This window comes from Adiantum capillus-veneris, chromosome 10 (assembly GCF_014529385.1).
Source record: "Adiantum capillus-veneris isolate H3 chromosome 10, ASM1452938v2, whole genome shotgun sequence".
NCBI classification, from domain to species: domain Eukaryota; kingdom Viridiplantae; phylum Streptophyta; class Polypodiopsida; order Polypodiales; family Pteridaceae; genus Adiantum; species Adiantum capillus-veneris.
This window is the reverse complement of record NC_140940.1, coordinates 48,920,326-48,938,530: the sequence shown is the minus strand read 5'-3', so window position 1 is coordinate 48,938,530 and position 18,205 is coordinate 48,920,326.

Here is an 18,205-nt window from a genome sequence, read left to right as displayed (position 1 = left end):
AGCCATGTTCAAAATCAATAGGCAGATCAACAAAAATATCAATATCATCATTGGCAACATTCGGAATGGATGGTTGTGAAGAGGAAAGTTGCTCTATAGGAAGAGTTTCATCTTCTGAAAGAAATGGAAAAGCTTGAAGCAATGATTTAGTATCATCAGAATCATCCATGGACCATGAGCCTCCGATAAGCTGTTCGTTAAAAGTAGCATCACGATTCACAATTACTTTCTTGGAGGAAGGGTCATAGAATTTGTAGCCTTTGGAAGTGTCAGAATATCCAATAAAAATAACTTTAAGACCAGGAGCATCAAGCTTTGTTCGTGTTTCTTTGGGAACATGAATATAAGCAATACATCCAAAGGTTCGAAAATGAGATACAGAAGGAATGTCACCTGTCCATGCTGTGATGGGTATCTTACCAGAGGGTGCAGTAGTAGGAAGATGATTCTGAATAAATACTGTTGTCAAGTAGCTTCAGCCCAAAAAACACGAGATAAGCCAGAATGAATCAGCATACATCTTACAGCATTGAGAATAGTGCGATTCTTTCGTTCAGCAACACCGTTCTGTTGAGGCGAATATGGAATAGTGTGTTCATGATGAATTCGACTGTCAGCACAGTAACTCACAAACTCTCGAGAAACATATTTGCCTCCATTGTCACTACGAAGCTTCTTAAGGCGACGACTAGTTTGAAGTTCCGCAGCCTTGTGGAATTGTTTGAAAACAGATAAGGCTTCAGATTTTTGTCTAAGTAGAAATACAGTCGTATACCTTGAGAAATCATCAATGAAAGTAATGAAGTAGCGATATTGTGATCTCGAAGAAGGTAGAGGTCCACATATATCAGTATGAATAAGATCCAATATGTCATGAGAATGAGTTGTATTTGAAAGAGGAAAGGGTTTGCGATTGTGTTTCCCAAGAGCACAAAATTCACAAATTCCCATATGAGGATGGGCTTTAAGATCCATGCCATGAACAAGATCACGACGTTGAAGATCAAGGAGTTTTGAGAAATCAGCATGAACAAAACGGTGATGCCATACTTTGCAATCATGATCACCTGGAGCAGTGACAACATTTGCTACAGCATCGTTGAGAGAGAGTTCAAACAAATTACCATTTTGAGGAGCAGTGGCTATAGTCTGTCGATCTTTCTCAATTCAGCATTTGGTATGATCAAATCCAACAAACAGACCAAGATCAACAAGTCTAGCAACTGAAAGAAGATTACGTTGAAGATCTGGTACATGTAATACTCCTCGCAAAATTCGAGCAGAAGAAGATAAGGTACCAAGATATAAGTCTCCAATACCCTTTACTTGACAAGTAGTATCATCAGCAAGATAAACAACACGTTGAACTGGCAGTGGATGATAGTTATGGAGCCACTGAGACTGATATGTCATATTTCCTGTAGCACCAGAATCGAAAATAAAAAGTGATCCATCGCGTACATGAAGTATTCTGTCTGGAGCAACTGAACATAGGACGCAGCTTGTTTCTGGCACAATGTTGTTTCGATGTTCAGTAGCATATGCTCTATTCCGATCTGTGTCGAATCGACGCTTATAGCACATATGAGTGGGATGATCAGATCATCCACAATATTCACAAGAAGAAGAAGAAGAGTCTCTAGATAAACGTGGTTTTATGGTAATATTGTGTTCTTCATCATATTGACGTGTCCAACAATCATCTTCAGTATGGCCATTTCTGTTGCAGTAAGAACATTGCTTATTAGGAAATTTGAGACAAGAGAAAATATTACCGCGACGGCCACCTCTGCGGTCTCCTCATTGAAATGGATGCCTTCGAGCATAAAAAGCCCGTTCCATCTGTTGTGACTCAGTCTCCTCTTGTGAAATCATAGTTGTATCATGACTAGCATTACGACGTTCTTGACATTGAGAGTATTCAATTAAAGACATGCAGGCTTGGTCGAAATCAAGAGCATCTTTATTAGAGAGAATAGTAACAATGTTATCATAAGAAGAGTCCTTCACCGTATCAAGGAGAAGTGTAATCAGTTGCTTTTGTGGAATAGGATCACCGGCAGCAGCAAATTGATTAATAAAAGATTTGAAAGATTCAATATGTCCCGTCATGGCAGTACCAACTTCATATTGTAACTTGTTAAGCAACCCTCTCAAATAATGTATTTGTGTGACAGATTTCTTCTGAAAGTTTGCAATAAGGTACTTCCATACGTCGTGGGAAGTAGGCAGTTCATACATATCAAGCAAAAGGGAATTAGTAACCGACGAGCTGCTTTATCACGTCGTTGCCAATCCGTATAGGCAACATTCCAATCTTCAAATATAGTCTTTTCAGTGATAAGCACGTTATCATTATCTGTATCAACAGGCTGAGGCGGACAAACACGATTTCCAAGAACAACATCGGAGAGTTCATTGCCTTCAAGAATTAACAACATCTTTGCTTTCAAGCTTAGAAAACCTTGACCTTGGAAAGGAGGAAGAGAACGCTGGCCAGAAGGAAAGCCGTTGACGAGAATATTCATAGCCATATCTTGTTGCGAGAAGACGTATAAGATAAGATCGCAGAATTTGCACACCATATATGGTGAAGGCCACAATTGAGAATGAGAGAGATATGAGGACTGCATTTTGTCAACGATAAACGTAAGAAGGATGCTCAAGGAACTTCCAAAGATGTGAGAGACGTCACCCAAAAAGGGCAGGGTAAAGGAGACGTTAATAATAAAAGAGTCCTCAAAATAGAGTGGCATGAGACGCAAGATTGACGGCCACAATACGAATAGCAAAAAGCTAAATCTTCTCGAAAAATTTAACGCCAAAATAAGAAAAATGATTGCGGACGCTTCACGAAGAAGTAGGACGAAGAAAGCTGCTCCAAGCTCAATTGCATTAAAAATAGCATAACTTTCCGCTGCGAACTCCGATTGACGCAAACCTAGAACTCAAATCGAAGAGCTCGAGGAGATGAACAAGTTTTGGGTTTTCCTGTTTCTCCAAATTTTGAGCAGAACAACAAGAAAAATTGAGATGAAGTTCAGGGTGTCATCAACAAGAAAATGTAATCAACGATTAGATTGATTAGCAATAAACGTCACACAAAACACTAATCATATTCTTATTAACACAAAACAACCACAGTTAACAAGAATCAATGCTCAAAAATAAAATTTGTAGCAATTTTTGAATCTTACATGCAAATCGCATACAGATACTATTTTGTCACCATGAATTGAATCGGCGCATGATCGTTACTGCTCTGATACCATGTTGAGATGTAGAGAGAAAGAGAGAGAGACGAGACAAGAGTCACACCATATACGCTCCCAAAGACTGATTCATATTGAGGACAAGATACAAATATATAGGTGAGACCAAGTTGAGTAGAGTGAGCCATATATATAGCTCCAACACAATTCATGTTGACTTGAAGGCATTTCAAACTATAATGGTGCATCCGAACCTCAAAATTGGCACCATATGAATAGCGTCTCCATTTTTTAGGTGCATGTACCATAGCTAGTAACTCTCGCACAAAGGCTAAGTAGTTACCCTGGGCATGATCTATCTTTTTTCTTCCAAATGCAATCGGGTGTATCTTTTGCATAAGTATGGCTCCTACGGCCTCATTACTTGCATCTGTATCCAAGACAAAGGAATCACTTGGATCCACTATCGTCACGATAGGTGCACCTGCTATAGCCACCTTAAGCTTTTCAAAGCTTTTTTGTTGGGATTCCCTCCAACTTATATGTTTACTTTTTGATCTCAATTGGTCTATCAATGGGATTGTAATCTTCATCTAGTCCTTTAGGTATTGCTAGTAAACCCCATACATACCAAGAAAAATATGTAGCTCGTTGAGATTTTTTGGTGCTAGCCACCTGAGAATATCTTCCAACTTCTCAAGTTCCATCCGCATTCCCTTTGCAGATATAATGTGACCCAAATAATGAACGCTCTCTCAAAGAAATCATATGTGTTTTCCTTTGGAGATAATTTATGGTTTCTCAATAGCTTGAACACTAGACATAAATTTTCTAAGTATTCTTTTTGAGATTTACTATAGACTAGTAAATCGTCTAGGAAAATCAATGTCATAAATGTTGTTGGTGCATTGGTTAGCTCAAAACATAAAATGCACAAAATGAGTCCTAAATGTTATCTTCACAACATCTTCTAGTCTAGTCATGACTTGATGATAGCCAGATCTCAGGTCAATTTTGGAAAAATGCTTTGACCCCAAGAGTTGATCAAACAAATTATCCATATATAACATTGGTGTCATGCTATAGCACGTTTTTAATGTGAATTTAAAATTTTACCTCTCTCTTTATGCTTTTTGATATGACGGACTAAATGCTACAATGTACATAGTGTCATATACGTGGAAACCGTTGCCACGACTACAGTTGTGCACATACTTCATTGGGGTCGCGGGGCCATGGACGTGGAAATGTTGCACGTTAGTTATATCACATTAATAATTTCTATCTTTCTTTAGAAATTTATATATGTCAAGCGCATGGAGATGGAACACTCGTTTTGTATGAGGTTTTGCATGTATTTTAAGCCTAATGGATTTTTTTCACAATTTTAGGAAATTTTCCCAGTTCATTTGGACTTTTTACGGGCAAACAAGGGCATTTATGGGCTCAAATGGTCATAAAGTGGGTGAAATGAATAAAAAGGTAAAAATTGACTCAAAATTCCAATCACTCATGGGGACATGAATATGAAAAATTGAGGAACATTTTGGAAGTACAATATCAGCACTTTAAGCCTCTCTGTGAAGGGATACATAGTTTTATCCATGGTGTGCTAGTGCAGTCCCGTGCTATTCCTACCCTGTATTTGAGTGTCTGGGGGATCTAATTGGAGTTTCTTCTCCTAAAAAATGTGTAATCTTGTCTGTGGAAGTGATGAAGCTTCCATGAAATGGTCTTGACAAAGAATTGAAGGCATAAGAAAGTGTTTTTGAAAGAGAAAGCATGCAATGTACCTATACAATTAGGAGTGAGGCTACACCAAATCATCACACACACAAGAGTTTTGAGTAAATAATTGTTCTTTTTTAGAGTAAATATTTCATGTCCAGAGTTTTGTTCATTTGTAGTGGGTCTTTTGCTTCAAATATTCTGCGACTCACTTGATGTTGTTGTGAACTCTCACTCTTAGAGGCCCGACACTTTCCTAGCTGCACTACACACTTCTTGACAATTTGGGAACCCGATGTGAAGTAGGCTAGGGTGAGGGATAAATCTTCATTGAATGTATCGATACAAATCTTTAAATCTATGGAGCAATAAGAGCAACAACGGCTGCAATTTGATCCCATCACAATGGAGATGTTTCAAGCCTTTGTTGTGTTTATGCAGCAACATCAAGCTACTGAAAGAAGGGAGTTTTTGTTGATCAAAGTGATTCAATCAATGTGGAATAAAAGGGAACAATTTAATGGTAAAGATGAAACAAAGTATCTTTGTGGGTATGTAAAGGAGATGGAGCTGCATCGAGTGCCCGAAGAAGAGATGGTACAAAGTTTTGATTTAGCAATGGTTACCGAGCATGTAAGAGGAATTAGAAATGAACATGGGGGAACTTGGGAAGCATTCAAATTATCCTTGAAGGAAGAGTATTTCATGGAGGACTCTAAAAGGGTGACAAATAGAACCTTTTTAGAGTGGGTAGTTTGGCCAAAAGAGGGACTTTCACCTACCGAACTTCTAAGGGAATTCAAAAGGTGCTATGATCAACTGTCAAGAACTAAAAAGGCTTCTTTGAACTCAGAGAAAATAGAGCTATTCTTACATGCTATAGAGAAAGAGATTCAAGAGAAGTTGGAGTTAGTACTTGAGGACAAGGATGCTAAACAAGGTCTAAAGACCGATTGGAATGAGGTTGAAGATGCAGTACCGATTCTATCTAAGCAACAATGATGAAGAGATAAGATGATAGTCAACCCTCCTCAAGTCCCAAGAGAAGTTGGAGCTACTACTTGAGGACAAAGATGCTAAACAAGGACTAAAGACTTATTGGAATGAGGTTGAAGATGCAGTATCACTCCTATCTAAGCGACACGATGAAGAGATAAGATGATAGTCAACCCTCCTCAAGTCCCAAATGTCTACTTTGCTCCATAGGTCTCACAACTCTCTCCCATCTAGCCCATTGCAAGGACATCGAGTCTTTACTGTTGCTCTTCCATAAGAATGTTTCCATCAATTTAGGAACTCTTTCCAATTTCATTTAGCAAGCTTAAGCAATGAACCATTAAAGGCTTTATGGGGCAACATAAATGAGTTGATCGCTTTCATTTTTCTTAAAAAGGAGAGAAGCACATATTCCCATCTTTGTATCTTGATCCTTATCTTCTCCATAACCCTGAAAAATCTTTTCTTGTGGGTTACATCTACCCCAAGAGGGGCTCCCATGTGCTTGAATATCTTCCCTTTTGACACAAATCTCTTCGGTCCACATAGATGGATGGAACAAGTCATTATTGGAGAGGGAAAGCAATTTGATTTTGACTCGATGTGAATCCTTCTAGAGATACCATTTAATCTCTCTATATACTAAACATTGTTGGAAGAATAAGAACAAGGGGAACCTCTATAGCAATGTCTCCCAATACTGCTCAAGTCACAAGATCAACACCACGAACGGTATCAAAGGTACTCCCACAACATCACAATTCAAAGGCAAGTAATCCCTTGAGAATTTACAAGCACACACCTACCCAAAAGACCACCACCAAAAACAGGAAGCACCTATCCTAACATGGATTTACATCACACTTCAACCAATGCACTTGAGGAATAGAGATTCCACCTTCAAGAAATAACTCTTTAAAACCACAAGTTTGAAGTGCTTAAACACCACCAAACAAGAGATATTCCACAACCTACCATACACCAAACTGCATGCGAGCTGCAATATCCTGTATCCTGCGGGAAATAGAATGTATCTCCTAAATCACAATTCCAGAAGAGATGCTTTCAAGCCTCAAAAATTATGTGAATTTTTTGCAACAAATGATTTTTAAACCAAAAATTTCAAATCTATGCATCTTCATGTGAAAAATTGCCACGATCAACAAGCTACCAAGGCCCGACTACACATAGGCAAAGCTAGTCGAGGGCAAAAAACTGCATGAAAAAGCATGAAGGAGGCACCACGAGCAAAAGACTCAATTTTGATATTTGACTGAAATATTTTATGTTTGTACATGAGTTTTAGCTATATACATGTGATACTTCAAAGAACTCACTTACAGGCACCCAAGGCAACCCGACAGCAGCTGGTGCTACACTAGCGACTTGCACTACATGTACATGTGCTTGCTACATCAAGATAAAAAACCACAATAAGAAATCCCACACACCCTTTTGACATCAAGCGTCATATGCATATGTACAAATTTACAAAAACGGGGTGTTCAAAATGCGCTCAACATAGTTTTCCAAATCCCCAGTATGCTAGAGAATTTATGCTCAACAATAGACTATGCACAAGCTTATGTACAAAGATACATCATGTACAAAGATATTAGCACCATATATCCTTGTCCCGATCAAATGGAAAATTATTATCCCTTGCATCCATCTTGGACACATAATGACATCCTTCAAAGTCAAAAGGACAATCATCAATCACTAGTGAGCATTAACCATCAACATTCATGTCATACAAACCAAAAGACCATGGATTAGCATTCTCACCACCATGAGATATATCACTCACATCAAGCTAAGAAAAAACATCCACTATATCCATGTCCTTATGGCTACCCCAACTTTCCAAGCTACAATCTTCTTCAACATCCACACATGCATGTGAGATTTTCCTAAGCTTTTTCACCCTTGACAATGCATGGTAGACACTGGCTTGCATCTCCCCATCCATCTCAACTTGCGGATCATCAGAGCCCCAATCAGCTTGTTCTATCCCATTTTTAAAGCCGTGCGCATGGACCGTTGATGCAATTGGCCTCGTTCGCCCCATTGGCCCCGTTGGACCACCTAACCTTGATTGGCCCCATCACGGTGTCATCGGTCGTGGCATTGTCTGCTTTGTTCTTCATGCACCCATTGACCCTCTCTAACACACTTTCCATGTCAACTCACCAGTCATCCCATGTTGCCCTGTCATCAGTAGTGGCCCCCTCATGGTGGAGTCGATAGTGGAATTGTTCGCTTTGTGCTTAATGCATCCGTCGACCCTCACCGACACACACGTCGTTTCATCTTATCCGCCAACCCACGCCTCCCCGTCATCATAGCCACATCACTCAAACCAACCTCTTGCTCACAATAAAAATAATAACTAGCAGGAAACTCAGTTCTATTAAGAGAATCATCAATATTACAAACATCAATCTCAATGTCTCAATACTGCATTTTGACCTTGATGCTATGACTCACCATGAATTTTAAGTTTTTGTCTTTTGGTTGTAAAAGAATTCTCAAGTCCTAGTTATGCATCATTAGTTTATGATAAGTCTCATTATACATCCTAGACTATGACCTAAAACAACCTCATGAGCTTCTATGAAGGAAGAGAATTGTAACGCCGTAGGCATCCCTAATCCTAAGTGTTGTTGGGGAAGGGGATTTCCAGCATGTGGCTCCTTGCCCTACACTGGCACATGATACATTGCCTCCCAATTGGAGTGAGTCAGCACCAACATGTGTCCTTTCCCAAGAAGCTCATGATCTTGAGCACTCTATGGAAAAGAGTGAGAGAAAGTATCCTCTTTCCTACATACAAGTGTCTGCAACCTCTTGTCAAGTTTTGCGTGCAACTTGATTTTGGCTTTTGGATTGTTTGTTGTTGTAGTGAGTGTTCTAGTTGACTGAAGTTTCAACATTTTAGCTTGAGTAAAATCAAGTTTTGGCATTTGTGCTTGTAGAAAAATATTCCTTAGGACTTAAAAATAAAAAAAGTCCACTATTCTTTCACTCTGCAAAATAAAACAGCAATGCTCTTTCTATCACAAACTAACACATTCCAAAATTCAGATTTGCAGAAAAACTAATCCAAGATTCCAAAGAATGGCATTGAACATGGTAGCTCCCACAATTAACCATCCAAGGCCCTCAAAGTTTCTTCAAGTTCTACTTCTACGTCTATCTAGCAAGGCAAAGCTATGTTAACTTTACAATTTAGACATCAAGGTTTCCCAAGTTATTTGTATACCTTTGATCGCAATTTAAACATCAATCTTTTCAGAAGTTCCCTATACGCTCTTTAATCTTACCACAATGCAATTTCTGTGAGTCTTTAGTAGAACTTAACACCCAATCATTGACAACAATGCAACATCTGCTCAAGGAGTTGACACCAATGTTTGACAGCAATGCAAACTAAACTCTATAACTTGACACCAATGTTTGATAACATTGCAAACTAGTACATTGTAGCCATCATTCAAGAGCTTTGGTTAACAAAGATTTGTCCCAAATTTGTGCATTTTTCTTAAAATTCCTAAATATGAGTTATGATATCATCTTCATTTGATGATGTTTTAGAAATCAAGAATGCATTCAATTATGAAAAATCCACCTTGGGGAATGAGGAGGCTACACATACTACAAGAACACAATAGAAAACTAAAGAAAAAAGTTCCCCCCTCATCACGATTATGCTTATAACAAGCTTACATACTTGATAGAGCTAGAGTCTGAATTGGATGCAATGCTGCCAAGTGAGTGATCTTTCAAGTGTGGTGAATGCAATCAAGTAGGTGGAGAGAAAGCTTCTTGAGGGTAGATATCATACCAGTTCTATGAGGAGCAAAATTACTACTTTATATTGTTGGCCAAGATTTGTGATCTTGGCCACCATGGACAGGAAACTTGTCAACTGTTAGGTTGCTAAACCAAGTGAACTAAGGATTCTTGGTTTGACAACGAGCTTTAATAACGTTTAAAAAACTATATTTGGATATTTTATAACGTAATACCTGAATATCCATGTTTGTAATGGTTTCTTTTGGGTTTGTAATACCAATATATTTTATTGTGTAGCGAACAATTTGTTTTTTGTTTGTAATGCAAACATATTTTTTGTAATGCTAGTGGACAATGACATCAAGAAACCAAAACAACCTCTCCGATAATATATATTTTTATTGTGTAGAGAATAATTTGTTTTTTGTTTGTAATGCAAACATAATTTTTGTAATGCTAGTGGACAATGACATCAAGCAACCAAAACAACCTCTAAGATAATCGAATACAAATCAAAAAATAAAATAAGTTAGTTTGGATTTTGAAAAATTATTAAAACCCAAATAAATTTTATGGTTAACATAATATATATAACTCTTCTGCACATAGTTATGCACTATCACTCTCATTTTGCTAATTTCATGAACTCTACTACCATGTCATGCACTATTGTATTCCCCTCCCTAAATATAGTTTTTCCTTGTATCAATGGGAAGATTATTCTTAGGTTAGATATCTACAAGAACCTGTGCCACAAATATTGATTTCTTTACATGCTATTGTCATGGTTGGAAGTGAAGAGTTGATAGTGCCACTAGAGAAAACTAGCAATCACTTAGGAGAGGAGTTTTATTTTGTGGACAAATATCTCTCTACAAAGTTCATGGTGGTGGTCAAAGATGACATCGCCTCAAATTTCAATGGTATGGATTCTCCACCTATGGATGCTCCCTACCTCAACTTACTAGCCCAATGAAGGAACAACTTTATGGGGAGCAAGCATTATAAAACTTTGTTGAGGTAAGGGGAATAGATAGTATTTTGTCTTTTTTAGCACAATGTCGAAGCCAAACACATTAACAAAGCTTCTTTCAAAGATGGTGGGAAACCAAAACAAATGCAAAAAAATCCAAAAATTTCTAATTGTAACATGGTATTTTAGTTTTCACCGACCTTAGGGAAGGTCAATCTAATGGACAATGGAACATAAGTACGACCCACACCACTAGATCAAACCACAAACCTCAATCATTTCATTTCCCCGAGTGTGTCACAAACTCATGTGGGGGGGGGGGGGGGGGGGGGGGGGGGGGCGGTCACTACAATAAAATAAATGCCTATCACGTGGGTTCAACATTGGATTATTTTATTCTATATTTTTTCACATTTTTACATAAGTAAGGGCATGTTGAAAAAATCTCCTTGAAAAAAAATACAAATTGAATAGGAAAAGGGTCCCATTTATTGGGAGAAATTCACAGATAATGTGTTTTATAAATAGTTCTTGAACGCATGTGATATATAGATTTTACATATAGTGACCCCCCCTCCCCCACCCCCCTTCGAGGTTGCAAAATACATCGTGTAGGTGTCCTAAAATGTCTCAATGAAAAATGTCCAAAATTGGCTAATTTTTGGAAGTTGAGCACCACGGATTTCAATGGTAGCATGTTTAAATCACCATGCATGTGCAAGTTATGTGATGGACATGGGGGCAAGGCTCTATGTCACTATTATGGAAAACTATCCATTTTGTTGCGTACATATAATATTGCTTTGTATATTTTGTCATGCCAAGTGATGAAAGCATGAGTAGATTAATGATACATCAAGGAAATCACCAACATGATATGATAGATGGTACATCCAAAAGACTCATTGATAAAACCAAAGAAATGCTTGCACGAGTCCTCAGTTTAGACAAACACATAGGTGCATGAAAGGTACAAATGTGTGTGGCAAAAGAAATTATAACAAAAACTTTGATGCAAAAAGGGGGCTCTTGCCAATGTTCTTGGTGAGAAAGAATTTCTAGATGTTACAAAAGAAATGGGTCCCTTAGTGGAGGAAAATTGGCGAGGATGACTACTTGTTGCTCTTGTTTGTGCATATTCTTTTGAAGTAACTAGATTCTATATTACAAACTCTGTAGGTCTATGGAATCAACAAGAAATGGCCCAACAAAAGAGAGATTTGGTGTAGATTCATAGAAGAAGATGTCCTGGACAAGAAGCGGGAGAAGAGTTGTGCTTTGTGTTCAAAATCTAGGATTGGCCCAACCTTTGGATTGGATTTGATCAATCGGATGAGACGTAGTGAAACTAGAGATCTTTGACACGCTTGGGTGTAATTTCACCACACTCACGGACCATAATTTCAAAATCATAACCATAACATGATTGCCATACCATAATTGCAAAACCATAACCATAACCATAACGTGATTGCCATACCATAACCATAATTGCAAACGGAATCCAAAACCATAAACATAAATGTCAAACTATACATGTATACAATAAATATGGTCATCAAGATGACCATAACTACAAAAAAACATATATGGAGGATGTCACCCTCATGGTAATGCCACCTAGTGGATGACCTCTCCCTCCTCGTGAACCTGGGTCAAAAGAGCCACAAGTCCATGCTTGTACCCATACTTCTCCTCTTGGCGTGTCGGAGGGCGCTTCACGGTAACTTTTTGTAAAATAAAAAGTTAACCATAAGATAAATATTCAGATAACATATACATAAAGAGTACTTATAATACTTACAAAATCATGCCGAAGAGTATCGTAGCTTCCACTCCCAAGATGTGATGCTCCAGTGGACTCCAAACGTGGTCTAGCTGCATCTCTCTGCTACTTAAATCTCTGAGGATGTTGACCGCTATGCCAACAACACGACATAACTCAACAAAACCTTATTCTTTTGAGATTTATGAAATGCTGAAGCTTATGGTTAGAAACATCATTTGTAATAAGTAGCTAGTCTAGTTGCAGAAGCTAGTGTGCAATGGCACTTCCAGATTGTACATACCAAGCCATTTTACCCCTTAAACTCTATTTTAGGTTTAACTTATGGTAACCTTAGTATATAAGGTACCTAGGTCATTTTGTAAGGAGGATCTTATCATAATCTAAGTTTTAAGCTATCGTCAACTGTGTGTGAGAGAGGAAGAGAGAGAGAGCGTGAGCTTCATCCTGGCGCTACTTCCCGCTCCTTCATCACATTGGAGATCTGACTACACCATCGTGCTAGCTTCGTCAAGAGCTACATGACAACGCCAACCATTCCTCGTGGAATAGAGAAAATGCGCTCGTGCATCTACGAGCTATTTGTGGCTGTAAGTATATCAAACAATGTCTGTTTTTTGCGTGCAAGTAGTCATTAGAATCGTCGCCACATAGGCTACGCATAGGTACTCATAGATTTCAGTTTTGAGCATTTAAGAATTTTGCTCTGTCTTTATACGTGTTTTTTGTAGATGGGTTTAGAGAAAGGGTTTTGAGTGTAGAGTCTTTGGGACAGATGTATCCCAGTGAGGGGATGGTGTTCCTTAAGTTTCGTACGATTCTGGAATGATTTGATGGGTTTCTTTTCGTTGTGTGTATTTGGGTAGGTGGTGTAGTTGAGAGAAGTGAGATTCTAGATTGTGGTTTAGTTGGCCTTCTAGAGTGTTGTATGTGTAGGATGTCTCAGCCTTACAAGCTAAAGAGATTTCCTCCGTGTGCCTATCGTGTCATTTGTATCCTCGATTGACATTATGTGTGAGAGCGGAAGAGAGAGAGTGTGTAAGCTTCATCCTGGCTCTACTCCTCTCCCATTCATCATCACATTGGAGATCCGATTGGACCATTGTGCTAGCCTCAGCAAGAGCTACGCCACAACACCAAGCATTCCTCATGGAACGGAGCAAACATGCTCGTGCATCTACGAGATATTTATGGCTATAAGTATATCAAACAATGTTTGTTTTCTGTGTGCAAGTAGTCATTAGAATCGGGGCGACATAATCTACGCATAGGCAGTCATAGATTTTAGTTTTATAAGTTTAAGAATTTTGCTCTATCTTTATACGCATTTTTGTAGACGGGTTTAGAGCGAGGGTTTTGAGTGTAGAGGCTTTGGGATAGGTGAATCCTAGTGAGGGGATGGTGTTCCTTAAGTTTCATATGATTGTGACATGATTTGATGGGTTTCCTTCCAATGTGTGTATATAGAGGCTTAGCTAGATCGGAGCCTGTTTATAGCCAAGAGGAAATGCAAGAAGAAGCTCCTCACCTGGAGATAGAATGTCATAAAATCTGTGACAACCACTTGGTCAAACAATGTCCTCAGACGGAGATCACACAAGTAAATGCCTATTGTCTTGACTGTGGTGTCATTCACTTGATACCTGACTATCCAAAAAATCCAAAACGAGTCCAAAATATCACAACAAATGTCTCAAGAATTGTTCAACTTCCCAATAGCTCAAAAAATTGACAATGTTGTACCAGTTCAAGTAGTTATGAGAGCGCAAGCTTAAAAGGAAGCTGTTGAGAAGCAAGAGATAGAGAAAATAAAAACTGATTTGAGTGCAGAAATGAATGAACCAAAGACCGATGCACCTAGTCAAAAAACCAAGAGAAAATGGAATAGTTGGAAAGCTAGAAAGGCTAGGATGAAAGCACATAGGAAACGAGAGAAAAAATCCCTAGCTGAGGAGCTTACCCAAGCTAAAGAGAAGATAAGACAACATGAGAAAATGCTTGCACCTTCTCTTACGCAGATGTCTCAACCTTCAGAAGGAACCATCCACAAATGAGAAACCGAGAAGTGCCAATTTGGGAGAATCAATGTTGGTTGAGAAGGTTAATGAACCATTAGACTCCCTCCTAAAAGCCTATGAAACACGGCTCAAAAACAACCAAACCCAAGAATAGAGGTGGATGACATATCCACATGCGGAACAAGAAAAAGACAAGTTTGAAATTTGCAAGAGTATGATTCAAACATCCGAAGGTTTACTAGAACCACAAGTTGTAAAACATGAGGGTGTGATCCTTGTCCCACCTACACCAGTAATCCCACCAAACCAAGAACAAAAAGATCTAGATTCTAGTCACAAGCATGTATAAAAGCTCAAGGACCCCACATTAGATCCAAGGATAGTGTTGAATACCACGGATAACTCTTCTGAGGGATTTCACATAGCTATACCTGACAGCTGTAAAGAAACAGATGGTCTTGATGAATTGTGGAAACAAGTGAGAGAGGCCAATGAAGCAAGTGAGATAAGCAGACGAGTAAACGAAATGGGTGATGGAAGAGGAGTGTCTCTTTCACCAATAGGGGAATTTGAGGTTGGATCTTAAATGAATCCAGAAGTGGAATCGTATTGGGGAGACAAAGGATTTGTACAGTCTATGGAGAATCAACCCCATTTTCTAAGAACACTACCGTCCTATACAGGAGAGCACAAAACCAAGTAAGATATTATTGCAGTCCCATCATAGAGACTGTCTTCCGACAAGATCATCAATTCAAAAGGGTTGATAGACATTTTCCCAACACCAGTCACTTGTACGTAACATTAGCTGAGTTTCTTAGAATACAACCAAACATGTGGGCTATTGTGGGAAAATGGCCAGAGAAATTTGGTGTTAGAAAACTAATGACTCAAATCTAGGAAGGGATCCAAGAGCTTGAAATGCCTCAGCTAAACACTTGGCTAGTGCCACTAAACAAGGTAGGAGATTATTATAAGGGAGAAGATGGGAACACCACTCTTCTTGGGGAATTCAATGGTGTAAAAACCATGGCAATCCTTGATAGTGGAGCTGGTGTTGCCATCGCAACAAAAGAGGTCTGGAAAAAATGGGGAAAACCAGCAGTGAGGGATACAAGGATGAAATTGCAGCTTGCAGACGGACACATGGAAAGACCCATATGACTACTAGAAAAAGCAATTGTTACTTCTTGTGGAATTGAATATGAGCAAACCTTTGCTATTGTTGATTTTGGGAAGAAGAACAACTATGACATCTGTAGAAGGCTACAGTTTCACTTTCACAGGACACACAGTTAGTATAGTTGGTCTGGTTTAGTTCACACTGGATGGACTCTCTGGGCTGGACAGCGACACGTGGCAGGAATACAACGGTGGTTCTAGTAGACATCATGGCCAGGTCACCATCACCACTCAGTCTGGAGATAGACTTATATGGCTGACATTTATGAGCCATTGGTGGCTCTTTATGATGGGGCATGAGTAGTAGCTGTTGGGTCATCGGATTATCTTCTTCATATATGGTCCAGTGTCGTCGTCTAGAGTGTGAGTCTCTACCCACACAGCACGTTGTGAGAGGGATGGAAACACACAGAACGCCTCTTTAATGACCCGACACACACTCTTGGGATAATATACACACACACTATGGGGCACCACTCTGCTTACACAACCCACCTGGCCGAGACAGGGAACACACTTATGGAGTGACAGAAGAGAGACCACCCATTTACCCACTCCACACAGAGAGTCACACACACTCACCCCCAAAAAACTCAGCTCAAAAGAGGATAATTTCTTATGTTTAGATACAATTGAGCTAGGGCCAACACCAATGGGGCAAATAACTCACACAATATGGGTAAAATATGCCAGATACAATCACAAATTGGAGCAGAAGCTTCGCTCATAGGAGAAACTTACACAGCCAAAAAATCAGAACAAAAGTGAGGAATTTGGAAAAATGGACAGCACCATCGCGTCCCGAACGGCCCAAAACCCTAGTCTACAATGTCGAGGTGCTCAAATCTGACCTCGGATGAGCAGTTTATGGCCAAAACAGGCTCCAAAAACAGCAAAAACTCACTTGCGACTGTTCCTCCTCTTCTTTCCACGTTTTTCCTCAGTTTTTCAGTTCCCACACTTAGCTTTATTACTTGGGCACCCTTGGCCTTTTAGTTGACCTCAAATGGACCCCGAAGAGGCCAAAAAATGGCCTCCCAGTGCATAGTTGTCACCCTGCTGCATCCATCCACACACCTGGCACTCAACTTTTTCAATAATGCATCCCGCCACCACGTGAAGTGGCACCCAAATACAGTTCTTATGATGAAATTTTTGCATAATTATCACAATAAAACACTCACGTTGTGTCCGTACTTATCCACGTGCAAATATTGACCCCATTCGATGTCTTGACGCCACTAGATGCCATCTGACGCACCTTCTTACCTCATGTCGTCGACTCGTGGATAGCTTCCTCGAGAAGTTTTATGCCCTACCAACTCCTCATTATTATAGAAAAAACACACTGGTACTGGTGATGGTGAAAATCAATGCACTATGTACATGTTGCCCTACCTGTACACATGTGGTCCCCACGTAACCACCTGGCTCTGGAAAATGGACAATTCTTTATTCGATGCACCATGAATGTGTATGTACATATGCACAATCCCTTGCTCCAAAAAACTCCTGACAAAATTTGCCCATCCCCTAGCCTGCTATATCATTCATGATCAACAGCAGCAAAAAGAGATATGAGACTCGCCTCATCACAGGTTTCCTCATCCCTCACCAACATTACTTGTTCTACAGACATCTCATCTTGCTCCACCATCATCAATCTGGCATGATATAATTTAAGCATCCATTTACCCTTGACTTATGTAGAATCCCATCCAGGTTAGCAAGCTGATATGTACCATTTGGGAAACACTCGACCACCTTAAAAGGGCCTTCCCACTTAATTTGAAATTTCTTTTGGAAGGTGTTGTCCAGCTTACTGTTGTAGCCCAAAACCAAGTCATGCTTCTTGATACCCTTACTTTTGACCTTTTCATTTATCTTTGCCAAAGCTTTATCTTGCATTTGCCCATAATGTTCCAATGCACTCATCCTATCCAGCTGAACCTCTTGTAACTGTAAGAGCCTCTCTTTGAATGCATCACTAGGTGGCCCAAGCAACTTCTCTAGCCCTTCGTCTTTTGCAATAGCATGGCTCCAATGGCATCATCCCGTACTGATGGATTTACATAAAATGATTTCTCCCAATCAGGAGCCTGCATGGAACCCCCCTAACACCTCTTTCACCTCTTGAAACACTTCTTCACACTTGTCATCCCATTGCAATGGATCATGCTTTGCCACTTGTTGTAATGGATAAAGAAGCTGTGAAGACAATGGAATAAACCGTGCCATGTACTTTACGTTGTGTATAAAGCTTACCAATTGCTTTGTACTCGTAGGTAATGGAAGAAGAATAATAGACTTTACATTGTTTGGATCAGCCACAATGCCATTTTTTTACACCATATGGCCCAATAACTTCACCCTTGGCTGTGCTATATGACATTTCTTGGGGTTTAGTTGTCCTCCACATTCGTCATATCGAGCCAATGCCATCTACAACTTCTCATGGTGTTCAACCCTACTGCTGTAGACACAGAAGTCGTCCATAAAAGCTTTAACACAA